The sequence below is a fragment of the Primulina tabacum genome, chromosome 12 (genome assembly GCF_025594145.1).
Source record: "Primulina tabacum isolate GXHZ01 chromosome 12, ASM2559414v2, whole genome shotgun sequence".
Classification (NCBI taxonomy): Eukaryota; Viridiplantae; Streptophyta; class Magnoliopsida; order Lamiales; family Gesneriaceae; genus Primulina; species Primulina tabacum.
This window is the reverse complement of record NC_134561.1, coordinates 2,961,586-2,976,651: the sequence shown is the minus strand read 5'-3', so window position 1 is coordinate 2,976,651 and position 15,066 is coordinate 2,961,586. Positions and strand designations below refer to the sequence as shown.

Below are 15,066 nucleotides of genomic sequence, written 5' to 3'. Positions count from 1 at the left end.
ATTAATTGATTTTTTTAGATTTCTAATATCTTAACCATATCATTAAAACTATAATAAGTAGTAATAATGGAATTTCAATTTTTTGAACCATAAAACACCTCAAACGATGGTCCAAATAAAAAATTTATCTCATAAAATACGATATATAAGATCATTTCACACAAATTTTTGTTATATTTATAATTCATCCCTCTTGAGTGTACATGAACTCCAAGCTGTCCTGTTGAACATTTCCCCACTCCACAATCAAGAAACATAATCATGGTAATATAGTGCGTATTTTTTGTGTAAGATTCACCAAACCTGAACAAAAATTATTCACATTTCGCAAAGTAAATTCTCCTAAAGCAATACAAACAAATCCGTTCAATCAAACATAGAATTCTCCTTTCCCTTTCACCAACTGGGGTATCATCATTTTCCAGTTGAAATTAGCAAGAAAAATGAAGAACAGTGTCCTTGTGCCGACGGCACTTCCCATAATCTGCTCCATTCTCCCCACCAATTTCATCCATTCTTGAAACCCATTTCCTGGTCAACTAATCTGATCAAGATTCAAGACTTCAAAGTTCTTTAAAATTTTGGAAAAGATGGCAACTTGGGAGCATTTCGGGGAGATAGCGAATGTGGTACAGTTAACGGGCCTAAACGCGGTGGCGCTGATAGGTTTGATCGTGAAGGCGGCAAACACGGCGCGGATGCACAAGAAGAACTGCCGGCAGTTCGCGCAGCACGTGAAATTGATAGGGAATCTGCTGGAGCAGCTCAAGATTTCGGAGCTGAAAAGAGTACCCGGAAACGAGGGAGCCATTGGAGCAGCTCGAGGATGCATTAAGGAGGGCTTATCTTCTTGTGAATAGTTGCCAAGAAAAGAGTTATTTGTACTTGATGGCTATGGGGTGGAACATTGTTTATCAGTTCAGGATGGCCCAGCAAGAAATCGATCGGTATTTGAGGATTGTTCCTCTGATTGCTCTTCTTGATAATGCTAGGTTCAAGGTATTTTCAAAGTTTTGTCTTCTGTTGGATTTTGTTTCCACTTGACGTTGGTTTTGATTTTTGAAGTGAATAATGTTGAATGGGAAGTGGGAATCTCGACTGTGAGTTCTTTGTAGATTGTTTGCTTTCGTTTTCATTGTTTTCTGTTGTATTTTAATGGAATATTCACCCACCATACAAAAAGGATATAAAAAATAAACAGAGAAATATCGTCTTGATCTTCAGTTTAAAGGCAGCATAATGTTGAAAGAGGCATCATTTCTCTGTTGCCCTCCATTTAAATATCTTTCAATATAAATGGTTTCTTTTCGGACATAAATTTTGAGCGGCCGGCAACTTTCCAGATTTTGTTTGGTCCGTTGTGTCAGTTAGGAGGAGTTATTGATGTATGAGTTTGTGATTGTTCTTGGGTGGTTATAATGGTTTACAAATAAATTTGGTGTCACAAAATGTTTATAAATTCTTTCTGCAATATGAATCGATACATTTATTGGAATTCTCATACATTATAACTTATTCATTTGTAAGAAATTCTTTAATTAGGAATTCAAAAGTAGCTATCTGCATTGTCTTGGGTGGTTTTGTCCTAATTTGGAAGGGCAAGGAGTGTTTTATGTCAGCGAGCATTGTTTGGGGACAAAAGATGCATTTTCTTGTAGTTATAATTCGTGCACCGGTTTGTGTAAATATCCAGGAGAGGTTAGAAGAGATTCAGATGGATCATCGTGAGTACACCTTGGATGAAGATGACAGGAAAGTGCAAGTCGCAATTTCTGCAAATGACACTATAGCTTTGAAGAAAAGTATTTCCTTTTCGTACCCAAATTTACCCTTTGATAAGGCTATGCAAAAAGAACACGAAAAGCTTAAGGCTGAGCTTCAACAATCACAAGCTAACATGGATGTTGGCCAATGCGAAGTAATTGAACGTCTCATTGATGTAGCAGAAAATGCCAAAAATTGTGCCCCACAAAAAGATATACCACAAAAAACTACCCAAAAATTGGAGCAGGACAATAGGCATTTTCCCTGTCACGAAAGTCCAAGAAAAGTTGACGAGATAACGGGATCAAGGTCTCTTTCGTTTTTTTCACTTACATTCCAGATTACTAATTTGCATTACGAAAGAATGATTGTTTCAAACCAAGATCCATGTGCTGAATAACTAAATTTAGATTCTTGTGTGTGCACGGTTTCTGGACATAGTCAAAGAGCAGTTTCCCCAGAATATGATGTGGTATCATCCAGGGAAAAAAATTGGCAAGAGAAATGGCATACGGATTTACTTGGCTGTTGTTCTGAGCCGTACTTGTGTATGTTCTCTTTTAATAAAACAGTATCCTAATCGATTCGCGGACAGAAATTTTATTGCACAATCTCATCATTTCTCCTGCATCTGGTTTAGTTATTATGGATGCGTGTTCAATTCGAAAATTGTATTGGCAGGTGTAAAGACGTTCCTTTGTCCATGTGATACGCTTTCAAAGGTTGCATCAGTAGCTACTGGCAAGGAAATGTGTAAGTGCCACTAGTATTCTCGCGCCAATTGTATTTCGATTGGATCGGAAAAACATATGAACTAATATATTTTCTTTCTGCTTGTCATCACAGCTTCAGCAGAGGCTTGTAATGAAATAATGGCCCATTCATTAGTACTGGCTTGTTGTTGCTATACTTGCTGTATCAGAAGAAAGCTTCGTCGAAGACTCAACATCGAGGTATCTTGATATTGCTTTTCTTATTCAGATTTCTCTATTGAAATAGCACTCGCAAATGCCATTTTCCAGAGAATATGATTTAATTGAAGAGGCATAAATTTGCACGCAACTCAAACACCAAGTACATTGTAGTAATTTGCCTTCCTCCTGCACTTAATCCGTCCGTGTTGCTTCAACCCAAACTACACTATTCATCTAAAGTTTTCTTACGTCTCATTTATCGACAGTGACATAAATATACAGGCCATTTCAAACTCTTTAACTAAAGCTAACTCCGATTTTGATGGGTCGAGACGATTTTAGAACATCAACTCGTACAACACATTTGAAGCTGAACTAATTTTCCCCTTATCAGGGCGGATTCTTTGATGATTTCCTGTCACATTTTATGTGCTGTTGCTGTGCACTAGTCCAAGAATGGAGGGAAGTCGAGATACGTGGAGCTTATGGTAATTAATATCATTAACCCTTAATATGATTGAATCATGAGATAAAATTTCAGGGCGCTTATCACCACATGATCATGCCTGTGTCACTGATTATCTCACTTGATTTAACTGCGATTAGCGCCCAGACTATATGTTTATGGCTTCAAGTTTTTCAATGGCTCTTTCATTTAAAAGAAAATAATTGTGATACAATCCTTTGTCAACAGGTCCGCTAAAGACCGTGACCACCCCTCCAAGATCGCTGCGCATGGAGTCGTGATAGATGGTCATTCGACGGACCGTGTAGATTTGTCACTGCTAGATGCAATACTCGAATTTATAGACGAGCTATATTTGAGTTTTACGAAGACAAGAATCTTTACTCTCTCCTTCTTGTTGTTTGTTTGTGTTTATAATGTAAAGTAAATGGCCAAACTTCCATAAATGCCAGTCAAATGCTCCTTGCTTTCCAATAAAACAAGCCATTATCCTCCAAAATGGGTCTTGATACGTTGTCCATCCGTTGTGCATACCATTGAAGTAACATTTATCTATTAGATTTGATGATGTGTATCCAAATTATATATCCAATAGATGAGTGTCATTTCATAAGTAGACGTAATAGATAGACAACATATTAAAGCTATATATTAACAAAATAACGGACTGTACAAGCACGCAATACATACAAAATCGATGAAAAGAGTAACTAACCCAATTTAAATATGTGTATCCTACATAAAGTTAATGTGGAATCTCAATTCATATGACCTATGGACACGAGAAGTACATCTTCAATTGGACCACGGGCGATCTTATCTCCCACAAACAATACCAGACATACATTATACCTTTATCGAAATATATTACAAAAACAAGGAAAAATAAAAGTAAACAACCCCTTGAATTTTCACTTTCGGTCCCTACTTCATATTCTGTCGCATAAACAATAAGTGCTTCACACACACACACACAAAATGGGTAGATCGATTGTGAGATAATTATTGAGCTATAATAGCTTACTTCTTGAAATATTGAACAATGATTAATTAAATCGAATTTTATTTTCAAACCAAGCTTCGTAGAAATCGATTAAACGTGTTGGTAAATCATTTAAAAGATATGTAAGTTGAATGTGTAAAAACGGTTTAGTTGAATTATTTTATCAAACACTTGATATGCAATAATTGAAAAACACATAAAATGCTTCAATAATGTATAATGCCAAGATTATAAACACAATATTTAACGTCTTTGTGCGAAGATTCACTCAACTAAGTAGCTTAACTCTCATGTATGTGTGTGAATGATTGCAAGTGAGGATTTTTATAGTGTATGTACATATCAAATGTATCATTACACTTGAGCTTGCTCTCATTCTAATTAATTTATTTATATAGAATGCTCATGCTTTGAATCCCCTTCCAAAGCTTGTATTTGATTTTCAAGATATTGTATTTATAGGTCCCAAGAATGATGTATATGTTAGACATAGGAATATTGTCACGTCCCGGGACCGGGTTATGACACCGGCGTTGTTTAACAACCACACGATCGAAAAACAACTAGCATCGTAGTACATCATAAACCGAAACCAGTTTATTATCATAAATTTCCCAAAAGTTCACTGTCTTTACAACTCAAAAGAAATAGAAACATGCGGAAGCGTAAATACACGATACTGAAATCATAAGACAGAATAATCGACGGGTCCCGAATTAGACTGCTTCATCACCATCCCCAAAAGTAGTCTTGCTCCTCATTCTCAATTTGATTCTCATGCTTATCTGGGTGGGAAAGTAAGGGGTGAGTATTTTGGAGAAATACTCAGTAAATGGGGGCCGATCGCGCATGACCATTATCGAGGATATACATATGAATAAATTATCAAAATTTCAATATTAAGCATGTTGAATCAAATACTAACACAAATACGAATATAGCACTGAAAATCATCTCATTTTCTATGGTTTTTACTGATCAGTCCCCTATATGTTACTCCTCTAAGGGGCGAGGCCAAAGGAACGGTTATTATAACCCATCGCATCAGGGCCTAAACAAAGTATATCAAAGTTCGGAATTTCCTTTACCATTTCTAAATCGAGTCATTACAGTGCATTTCAAAAAAATTCAAACATGCTTTCACATATTTAACTGATATCGAACAAAGAACAATTCAAGGAATTTCAATACCAAATGGAAATGAATATATCACGCCGACCGAATTTTCAAAGTCATGTTTAATTTATTTTCGAAACATATTATGCCCACTTAAAAAGAAATAAGTGTGCCAAATAAAATAGTATCAAGAACCCACTTACAAAGAAAGATATATAGCAAAAGCCCACCTACCGTATTCTGACTGCTCAAGGAAACGTAAACGTGAACGGTGAGATTGCGGCAGAGCTTTGTTACTAGAGGGCGAAGAGCTTCGAGAATACGGTGCTGCTATAGAGGATTTCGAGAATTTGGATGTGCAAGTTTCGAATGAGGAGCCTTCCTTTTTATAGGCACGAATAATCTGCTACAAGGTAAGCTCTGAAGTCGCTCCACGAATGACGCTGCGTTGATGGCTCCACGAATGACGCTGATGGCTTAATCAATGGGTGATTGCACTAACCTCTCCCGGATGAATGTGGCCACTTTTTGAATCAAGGTGCTCACTCGAGATTTATGCTGAAATGGAGTGATTTTGGCTGTATGAGTTCCTCTACAATTGGTGCACTTTCATAGTGCATGGTCTTCACATTCTCCCCTCCTTAATGTAAGTTTCGTCCTCGAAACTTGGATTATCTTGTCCTTCGAAAAGGTAAGGGTAATGGTTTCGCATTTTCTCTTCGAGTTCCCAAGTGGCTTCTCTTTCGGTGTGATTGGACCATTGTACTTTGACGTATGGAATCGTTCGTCGTCTTAGCACTTGGTCTTTGGCATCCACAATTCTGATCGGGACTTCCTTATAAGTAAGGCCTTCATTCAAGTCTCCCTCGATTAGGAGTGGTTCAGCTTCGAGGATGTGGCTTGGATCCGAAACATATCTTCTTAGTTGTGACACATGGAAAACATAATGGATTCTAGACATACTCGGTGGGAGTGCCAATCTGTATGCAAGTGTACCCACTTTCCCTAGAATTTCAAAAGGTCCAACATATCTAGGGTTCAGTTTCCCGGGTTTGTTGAATCGAACCACACCTTTCATTGGTGATACTTTCAAGTATGCTTTATCTCCCGCTATGAATTCCACTGGTCTTCTTTTCAAATTAGCCCAACTTTTCTGTCGGTCTTGTGCCACTTTAAGTCTCTCCTTGATTATAGTGATTTTATCCACTGTTTCTTGGATCAATTCGGGTCCAGTGATGGCCTTTTCTCCTACTTCATCCCAATATAGTGGTGACCGACATTTTCGCCCATACAGAGCTTCATACGGCGCCATTCCGATGCTGCTGTGAAAACTGTTATTGTAAGCAAACTCAATCAAAGGCAAATGTTCACTCCAATTACCGCTAAAGTCTAGGGCACACGCTCTCAGCATGTCTTCTAAAGTTTGAATTGTCCTCTCTGTTTGATCATCGGTCTGAGGGTGGTAGGCCGTACTGAGGGTGACCTTAGTTCCCATGGCTTGTTGAAAACTCTTCCAAAAACGAGATACAAACCTCGGGTCTCTGTCTGACAAGATGCTGGCTGGAACCCCATGTAATCGTACGATGTTATTCATGTACAATGTGGCTAGCTTGTCCAAATTATAGTTCATGCGGACTAGTAAGAAATGCGCAGATTTTGTGAGTCTATCTACGATTACCCAGATGCCATCATGGCTTTGTCTAGACTTTGGTAACCCAACCACAAAGTCCATGGAGATATGTTCCCATTTCCATTCTGGAATTTCTAGAGGTTGAAGAAGTCATCCAGGTCTTTGGTGCTCTGCTTTGACCTGTTGGCATACAAGACATTTGGAAACAAATATCGCAACATCCTTTTTCATTCCACTCCACCAGAAACTCTTCTTTAAGTCTCTGTACATCTTGGTACTGCCAGGATGGACTGAAAATTTCGACTTATGTGCTTCTGACATTACTTCTTGTCGAAGGTTATCTATGTCTGGTACACACAATCGTCCTTTCATCCAAAGGACTCCTTTGTCGTCGATCTGAGTATCTTGAGACTTTGCTTCCTTAGCTTGTTCCTTAAGTTTTACTAGAACTGGGTCTCGATCCTGGTTCAACTTGACGATTTCTCGCAGACATGGTTGAGCGGAGAGTGCAGCTAAGGTAACCTTACTCATATTCCTCCGACTCAAAGCATCAGCTACTTTGTTTGCCTTACCTGGATGGTAGCTTATGGTCAAGTCATAATCCTTCAACAGCTCAATCCATCGCCTTTGTCTCATATTTAATTCCTTTTGGGTGAACAAGTATTTGAGGCTCTGGTGGTCCGTGAAGATTTCGCACTTGGAGCCATAGAGATAATGTCTCCATATCTTCAAAGCAAAGACGACTGCTGCCAGTTCGAGGTCGTGAGTGGGATAATTTTGTTCATGCGGCTTCAACTGCCTTGATGCATAGGCAATCACTCTTCCTTCTTGCATGAGTACACATCCCAACCCTTCCTTCGATGCGTCACTGTAGATGGTGAAATCCTTATCTTCAGTGGGCAAGACTAACACTGGTGTAGACGCGAGCTTTTCTTTCAATGTCTGAAAACTTTTCTCGCAGTTGTCATCCCAAATGAATTTAGAATTCTTTTGAGTAAGCCTTGTTAATGGTACGGCTATGGAAGAGAATCCTTCAACGAATTTCCTGTAATAGCCTGCCAATCCAAGAAAGCTTCTAATGTCTGTGGCGTTTCTCGGTTTCGACCAATCTAGAATTGACTCCAATTTCTTTGGATCCACTGATACTCCTGCTTCCGATATCACATGCCCTAAAAAGGATACACTATTTAGCCAGAATTCGCATTTCTTGAACTTGGCATAGAGTTCTTTCTCCCTTAAGGTTTGTAGAGTGAGGCGGAGATGCTCTTCGTGATCTTCTTTGCTAGGAGAGTAGACAAGGATGTCATCAATGAATACCACTATGAACCGATCCAGGAAAGGCTTGAATACTCTGTTCATTAGGTCCATAAAGGCTGCTGGTGCGTTTGTCAGACCAAAAGGCATCACCGTGAATTCGTAGTGTCCATACCTTGTCCGAAAGGCCGTCTTTGGGATGTCTTCAGCCCTGACCTTCAATTGGTGGTAGCCCGTTCTCAAATCCAATTTGGAAAATATTGTGGCTCCCTTAAGCTGATCGAACAGGTCATCTATTCTCGGAAGAGGGTACTTGTTCTTGATAGTGATCTTATTCAATTCCCTATAGTTAATGCACAGTCTCATGCTCCCATCTTTCTTCTTGACAAAAAGTACTGGAGCTCCCCATGGAGACGCACTTGGTCGAATCTGCTTTTTGTCTAGCAATTCTTGAAGTTGTTCCTTTAGCTCCTTAAGTTCAGCTGGTGCCATTCTGTACGGTGCCTTGGAGATGGGTGCCGCTTTGGGCACTAAATTGATTTCGAACTCAATTTCTCGATCCGGGACTGTCCCTGGTAGTTCCTCTGGAAAGACGTCTGGGAAATCTCGCACGATAGGGACGTCCCCCGGTTTAAGTTCAATTTCTTCCTTTACTGCGTTGACCGTTGCTAGATAGATATCTGCTCCAGATTTCATGGCTTTCCATGCTTGGGATGCGGAAAGAAGTGACTTCCGTTCCTTGGATTTGCCATGATACACGACCTCTTTTTGGTTCGGGGTTCGGAGCCTAACACTCTTTCCCTTGCAATCTACCATCGCATTGTTTCTTGCTAACCAATCCATTCCTAAGATGATATCGAACTCCACCATGTTCAGTTGTATCAATTCTGCTTGTAATAGGTGCTCATTGATACAGATTTTACACTTTCGGTGCACTCTATGTGTTTCGACTGTCTTACTAGTAGGAGTCGCTACTCTAAATGGTTCAACTAGTAATTCAGGCGTAAGCCCTAGTTTCTTAGTGAACCTCTTAGATATAAATGAATGAGTAGCATCACTATCAAATAACACATAAGTTGGCATTTCATTGACAAAAATGGTACCTGCCACGACATCGTTTGCATCATCTGCTTCTTCTTGGGTTATTGCAAACACACGAGCGTTGGGCTTATTCTCCCTTGGCTTGTTGAGGTTAGCATCAGCATTAGGCTTGGTACTTCTCTTCAATGGCTCGGGGCAGTTAGCAATTCGATGCCCTAATTTCCCACAATTGAAACATGCTCCCGTCTGTCGGTGGCATTCTCCAGAATGACGATTATTACATTTGGGGCACATCTTTGGTTCTTGGTAAGTTGGGTGGGACGAAGCACCTTTGAAGGGTCCACTGGACTGATTCGGTCTCTTGAATGGTGGCTTCCCTTGAGATGACTGTCCAGTAAGAGGTCGCTTATTCTTGTTCTCGTTCTCCCGACGCTTGATATCCGTCTCAGCTCTTATCACTGCTCCCATTAAATCAGCAAAGCTTGTAGGTTGGTAAACTGCTAAGGATGACTGGATACGGCTGATCAAACCCTTCTTGTATCTGTGCATCTTTAGAACTTCATCTGCCATGATTGTCGGGGCATAAGTTCCAAGGTCATTGAATTGGGAGGTGTAATCTACCACTGACATGTCTAGAGTTTGCGAGAAGTTCTCAAACTCGCTCAGTTTCTGAAGTCTGACTTCTGCTGAGAAATACTGTTTGAGAAAGACATCTCTGAATTGTTGCCAAGTGATTGCTCCGGCGGCTGTCAGGGTAGGTGAGACGGTTTCCCACCACTTGCTTGCCTTATTCTCCACGAATGGCACTATCACCTCTACCTTAAGTGCCTCAGGTATCTCTAGCAGTCGCAGTTGGGTTTCCACGCTTTTCAACCAACTCTGGCTACTCTCAGGGTCGGCGTCTCCCTTGAACACTGGGCAACGGTTCTTACGAAGGGACTCATAATGATACTTGATCCCATTCTGTGCCGGTGGTGGTTGTGGCTGCTGATTACAGTTACCATTGGGGTTTCCCAAACCCTGGATAGTTGTTGCCATTATGGTGGCTATAGCCATTAAATCTACTTGGCTCAGGCCCACTCTGGGAGGTGGATTGCCGTCAGCATTCGGATCTTCCTCATTGTTGTTGCGGTTGTTAACGTTTGCGTATCGCGGGTTGCGATTGTTTCGGGGAGGTCTTCCGGCCATCTCCTACAAGCGTACAAGTTTCTAAGATATTTGTTGCACAAACTGATAGAATTCATTGAATAATTTGTGCGAAAATAAATTGACGCCAACAAGTAATCGAAATAACAACTTTTATTGATTTCTCAAATAAACATAAACAACTGAATGGGGATTTACTGGAATAGCAACAACGGAAATAAACTAAAAATGGTTCACTAAAATATTCTAATCTGCTATCTCTCCATTCCCCACGGCTACGTCAGGTGGGGCTTCTTCCTCCTCGAATCCTCCTCCGGCACATCCGGGTCTAAAAACTCTGCCAGCTACATCTGCAGGTCTTGATTCTCCGATTCTAATTCAGCAATCTGTTCCCTATGAGTCAGAATCTTCCCTATCGGTTGTCCAACTCATTCTTTGCACGCGCGCAGTTTGCTTGATCCTTCTGGATGAGTGCCTTTTCTCTTGCCTTCCTTTCGTCTATCTCCTTTGATAGCCTTTGGTTATTTTCTGACAATTGCATGACCACCTTCCAGGACTCTTCCATTCTCTCCTTATCTCTTACCCGTGCGTGACGAGCTTCAGCCAATTCTATGGTACGTCGGTCCAATTCATCCATAGCTTGTTTGGTTTGGCCCCTCGTCAGTTGTAATGACTCTCGCAGTTCGCCGTTATCTTCATTAACGAGTTGGAACATCTCATATACCTGATCGATCCTCTTTTCTGCTGCCAATAGCTTGGTAGTCAGATCCTCCACTTGCTTCCTCCTCTCCAGATTGCTAGCTCTCAGCCTCCTAACCGTCCTATCGTGGCGTGCTAGAGCCAAATCATCTAAACGTATAGGAGACTGAGCGCGCGGGCGAGGTCGGGGACTGTCTAGCTGGAACGTCTCTCTATGAGTAATCGAAGCTACACTCTTACGGGCAGTTAAACGTATGCGAGCCATTTTCTGGAAAAAGAGAAATGCTCAGAATATCAAAAATAGGCCAGAATACAATATCAGAGTCATATAGAGTCAAATAAAGGAAAATAAATAAAACTTTTCGAAAATTTCCAAAAATGGAAAGTTTCGGGATAGACATATGGATTCGAAGCACATTGTCGAGAGGATTCCAGAACAGTTGACGGAATCGAATTCGGAGTTTCCTACGAAAAGTTATAGGAGTTACAAAACTTTCCTAAAACGGCAAAATCGAGGTTTCGGAGGCCTAAACGAAGGAATTTCGCGATTTCGCGCTGTAGCTCCCTATTAGAGGTCGGGAGTCTTGATCGTTGGGCCGTTTCGGAGGGGATAGCATTGGCCGATTTATAAGATTCCGCCGAATTTTTTTTTTTTTTTTGACAATTTCCTTCCCCAACCGGATTATGAACCTGGCGGCTCTGATACCACTTAAATGTCACGCCCCGAGATCGGGTTATGACACCGGCGTTGTTTAACAACCACACGATCGAAAAACAACTAGCCTCGTAGTACATCATAAACCGAAACCAGTTTATTATCATAAATTTCCCAAAAGTTCACTGTCTTTACAACTCAAAAGAAATAGAAACATGCGGAAGCGTAAATACACGATACTGAAATCATAAGACAGAATAATCGACGGGTCCCGAATTAGACTGCTTCATCACCATCCCCAAAAGTAGTCTTGCTCCTCATCCTCAATTTGATTCTCATTCTTATCTGGGTGGAAAAGTAAGGGGTGAGTATTTTGGAGAAATACTCAGTAAATGGGGGCCGATCGCGCATGACCATTATCGAGGATATACATATGAATAAATTATCAAAATTTCAATATTAAGCATGTTGAATCAAATACTAACACAAATACGAATATAGCACTGAAAATCATCTCATTTTCTATGGTTTTTACTGATCAGTCCCCTATATGTTACTCCTCTAAGGGGCGAGGCCAAAGGAACGGTTATTATAACCCACTGCATCAGGGCCTAAACAAAGTATATCAAAGTTCGGAATTTCCTTTACCATTTCTAAATCGAGTCATTACAGTGCATTTCAAAAAAATTCAAACATGCTTTCACATATTTAACTGATATCGAACAAAGAACAATTCAAGGGATTTCAATACCAAATAGAAATGAATATATCACGCCGACCGAATTTTCAAAGTCATGTTTAATTTATTTTCGAAACATATTATGCCCACTTAAAAAAAAATAAGTGTGCCAAATAAAATAGTATCAAGAACCCACTTACAAAGAAAGATATATAGCGAAAGCCCACTTACCGTATTCTGACTGCTCAAGGAAACGTAAACGTGAACGGTGAGATTGCGGCAGAGCTTTGTTACTAGAGGGCGAAGAGCTTCGAGAATACGGTGCTGCTAGAGAGGATTTCGAGAATTTGGATGTGCAAGTTTCGAATGAGGAGCCTTCCTTTTTATAGGCACGAATAATCTGCTACAAGGTAAGCTCTGAAGTCGCTCCACGAATGACGCTGCGTTGATGGCTCCACGAATGACGCTCATGGCTTAATCAATTGGTGATTGCACTAACCTCTCCCGGATGAATGTGGCCACTTTTTGGTTCAAGGTGCTCATTCGAGATTTATGCTGAAATGGAGTGATTTTGGCTGTATGAGTTCCTCTACAATTGGTGCACTTCCATAGTGCATGGTCTTCACAAATATGACCGTTTCGGAAGATTATGGACAGTTTCTGGCATTAAAATGGACATTTCCGCTTTGCTGGAAGCTTTTCTTGAGCTCGAATGATTTTATGGCCTGCTGTCAGTTTGACCGATCATTCAGTTAGGTTCGTCAGCTAGACTGAACCAAAGTAATGAGTTTTGCTGAAATCAGCATGCACAACTAGTAGTTTCATCGTCATTTATTGGCATCTTAAATTATGATTCAGACTTTGACTTGTGAATATGATTTACAGATCATCATATTAGCTTCGTAACTCATATTGAATCGTTACATTTGGATAACCGAGTGGATCAAAATGACCAAAATACCATAACTTCTCATACCCAATTAATTGTTGTTTTCATTGCAATTAGTTTGGTTTTGCAACTATCTTTTTGCCTAGATAAAAATTCGATTTAGCCAAACTGACATGAAATACGACTTGTCCGAAATAGAGTTTTCTGTTCACTTGTTTTAGAGGTTGGTCATTTTCATAATTGAGCGGTGAGATATCATCAAAACATAACAGCTGATCAGATTTTCAGTTTGACTACATTCGAGTTTCAGTTTCCATCTTGAGTTAGCAACATCACACTTGAGTAAATATATTATAAAAATAATAAAAAAATTTGTCAGTAAATATGTCAGTAAAATAATATGTCAGTAAAATAATAACAAGTCTTGTTTTCATCAAAATCAAAATATTTTCAGTTTCTAACAAAAGACCAAAATCCAAAAAAAAATTCAAAACATGCAAGCTTACAAGACTAAAATTGAAATTATTCCTTTTATAGTTTATGCTAATTCTTGTATTTGTTAAATGCGGAAACTAACACTGTTTATTTTGTAGGAATTCAACTTCTTAGGCCATCTCTAACCACAAAATCTATTTTGGTGCAAATTTTACACTAAAATAATGCGATTTCTGTACTAAATACAATATTAATCTCCAACCCATTTACTTCAAATCTTACACCAAAAAAAATATTCTCGAAATATTCCTTTTATTTTACATATATTAATTATTATATTTTATTTAATAAATTTTAGATTATGATTAATATTTTATTATTAATAAATTTAAATAATAATATTTAAGTTTATAATTTAATTATATAACATAAAATAATTAATATATAATATGAATTAATATACGAAAATTATTTATATTGAAAAATATGAATACAAATTCAAACACAATACATATTAGTGAAAACAAATTAGTTTTTAAATATTAATAATTAAAGAAATAAATAAATATTTTAAAAATCAACTATTATTTATTTTATAATTTTATGATTAAATATCTAATTATTAAAATAATAAAATAAATATTATACTATTATTTAAATAATATTTATAATTTTAAATACGAATATTTATAATAAATATAAATAAAAAAATTATTTTTTTTTATTTTTTAAAAGTTTGGCGCAGGAGGAAGGGACTGCGCTATTTTGCTTTTGTGCTATTTTGGCAAAATAGGAGGGCAAAATAGCGCAGCCCCATTGGAAGAATTGAAGCTGCACCAAAATGATGGTACATCTTTGAAGATGGCCTTAAAAGACAATCTCATATGAACCAGTAATGAACAACCAAGAACTCGATTAACAATTGAACCTATCAAAGAACAAAAGACTAGGCTAAAAAAAAATTGGATAAAGAATAAAAGATTTTTAGGAGGTTCAGCCTAACGTCCACTGTAAGCAGTATTATTGATCAACATCGGTGGAATCACCTCACAAGTGAACACATCACATGAACTTTATCATATTTTTATTATGTTCCATGATGTTGTTAGACATAATTAGGTCATACATATACATAATTTTTGAATATTTTTCTGCTCAGGAGGTTATAAGTGTTCAAAAGTCAACATATGGTGCAAAACCCTATTTGCTAAAAATAAATATTTATGATTTCTGATGGTTTATTGAAGTTAAGCCGAGGTGGAGTTTAAGTCTTGAAATTATTTAAAAATCAATTACTCTAGATTATTTCTTTAATTATGACGATATTTTTCCTAAAAATTCAAAAATATACCTCTTAATTTTTGTTATCGTTGGT

At 38.5% G+C, this 15,066-nt stretch overlaps 1 pseudogene; it reads left to right on the top strand.

Annotated features, from left to right (window-relative positions):
• Nucleotides 1-215: 215 nt before the first annotated feature.
• On the top strand, nucleotides 216-3,635 carry LOC142521050 (protein MID1-COMPLEMENTING ACTIVITY 1-like; annotated as a pseudogene).
• Nucleotides 3,636-15,066: the final 11,431 nt, after the last annotated feature.